The 2,367-nt window shown below is 44.6% G+C and overlaps 1 non-coding gene across 1 annotated transcript; it reads left to right on the forward strand.

Moving 5' to 3' along the window:
• Window positions 1-1,747: 1,747 nt before the first annotated feature.
• On the forward strand, window positions 1,748-1,834 carry TRNAS-UGA (transfer RNA serine (anticodon UGA)). Its single transcript has one exon. It is a non-coding gene; the product is annotated as a tRNA-Ser (tRNA).
• Window positions 1,835-2,367: the final 533 nt, after the last annotated feature.

Raw genomic sequence — 2,367 nt, forward strand, 5'->3', positions numbered from 1 at the left:
GAGGACAGAAAAAAGTTCGGTAATCTTCTCCCTTTGGTAGGCATTTACCCAAGGCACTGATATTCTGAGTCTCTCGATTATACGTGAAATAGGGAGTTCAAGGTCTTATTTGTATTTCTTGGCCTGGCCAAAGTGAAAGTGAATATGAGCGAAAGTGAATAATTCACTATTGAAAGTGAAAGTGGAGTGAAATCTGGATATGAAGGTTCAAGTCCAGTTCCAATCTGGATATAAAAGTGCTGTTTAATCGTCGAAAGTGATCTCTCTTTTGTTGTTCTCTTTTAGTCCACTTTTTTTTTAGTCAGAAGTTCACTTTAGCTTAGCTAAGTAAGTAGTCCTTCATCAAACTTGCATATCTGGCACTTTAGGGGGTCAATCTTTCATGTTGGAAGCTAAAGAAAAGGTACTCCCCCTCATTTGAAAAGGATAGGCAATTGAGAGAGAATAGGGCGATAGCGATAGACACAGGAACTGAAATAGACTAAAAGAGGACTCCCGTAGAGGAGAGGGGAAACCCGCTTAGATAGGGCGATAGCCCGGTTTTTCTTGAATATCCTTTCCAGTGCTTGTCTTGTATTGAGGTATACCGAAGATATGAGTCAAAGTAGGTAAGAGAAGGAGGCTTTCACTATTATTATATTAAGAGTAGGGCTTTAATGAAAAGAGTAGGCCCTTCGTATCTTTCCTCCAAGACGGAGCGAGACGGATAGGCAGAGCAAGAGCTCTTAAAGTCTACCCTACCCGGGCTAGCTTCTTCATTCATCCATTTAGGTCAGGGGCGGGCTTCTTCCCTTATATACGATGACATAGATAGAGCCTCCTTCTTTGATCCATTCATTGATAAAATAAAGTAGTCTTCGGGGGCAGTTTACCTTTTGAATCGACAGTAGAGTAGGTTTGATCTTGCTTTCTCAATCTTTCTCTGATCCTAGCCGTGTAGTAGATCCGGCTTTATTCGGCTAAAAAGAAGTGTGTGGCCGTCGTATCTGCTCGCCCCCTTCTTCATTCATCCATTTAGGTCAGAATGGATCCAGGGAACCTGGCTCGGGAACAGCCCTGAAAAAACACAGTAAGAGAGTCCAATCTCTGAAATTTAGCATTTTATCTCCTAACCTAAGTAGTAGTAGTAGTAGTAGAAGGCTTAGTATCTGACTTGATCCAATAGAGTAAGAACACACAGTAGATCCAGATTCCACACCTTGCTGTGGACTGGGGAGAGAGCAGCTCTGCGAAGCTGGGCGTTCTGTGTGATTATGGAGGAACTGTAGTACTCGCCCCAAAATGCAAGCCGGGATAGATACTTAAAGAAAGGGGGAGCGGTGGGCCTTCAAAAAGGAGCGAGGGAGTGATGGGCAACCTTAGTCTATATGTTGCTCGTGAGCCGCCAAGTACCAGTCTCGCAACAGTACTGGCGTTAAAGGATCGGTCCTTCACTTGCGGATCGTTCGCGAGTCGAACTCGCTCTCTTGCCACGCCTTTGACTCACGAACTCGAGTCGGACTCATTCACTGCTTACTTTTTTTAGGATCGTTCGTTCTTCACTCTCTTGCTATTACCCGCAGGGAGCGCAGCAACCGACGGTGCATATTATCATATAGAAAGAAGCGAAGCGTAGCGATTCGTACTACCGGAAAAGTGTGCTAGGCAATAGAGTCAGCTTACGGGGTGGGGCGCAAGTAAGCGTAGCGAATCACATAGAGTTGCCCCTACCTGCCAGCGCGCAGATAGATAGGGCGGGCGAGCGCAGGGATGGATGTCTGAGCGGTTGAAAGAGTCGGTCTTGAAAACCGAAGTATTGATAGGAATACCGGGGGTTCGAATCCCTCTCCATCCGCGAGGGCATAAGTTCTCTCTTGCCTTATCTATAGATAAGAACGAATCTCCTCGACTCGACGGATATGATGGATGGAATGGGTAGAAGGTTTAGGTTATTGTGTGTTGATTTAGTTAGGACTTTGTCTCCCTTTCGTTATCTTCCGCCCCGGGGGGATGACCTGTGGGAGGGAGCTAAGTCGAAGATCTCGGTGTCGCCGTGAGTGGTTGATAAACAGCGATTGCTGTTTGATTTAGGGAGTCCTAACCCGCTTAACAGACAAAGAAAACGATAGAGACTTCCGGGTATAGGGTGACGACCTTAATGAATCAAGTATTCAGGTCCGGTAGAGCAATCTCGAATTATCATATAGAAAGAAACTCTCGACGGGTACGGGTATAAGTAAATCGTTTTTGCAATATTTTAGTCATCGCAAAATTAAGGTGAAGTATGATCTGTATCTGTAAAAGTAGATCTTTGAATAACAGATTGGTCTGAACTTAAAATCATTTTAACAAAGCATGACAGTTTTTCATGACTGCCTTGCTTTCTTT

Source organism: Zea mays, unplaced genomic scaffold, assembly GCF_902167145.1.
Source record: "Zea mays cultivar B73 unplaced genomic scaffold, Zm-B73-REFERENCE-NAM-5.0 scaffold_502, whole genome shotgun sequence".
Lineage (NCBI taxonomy): Eukaryota > Viridiplantae > Streptophyta > Magnoliopsida > Poales > Poaceae > Zea > Zea mays.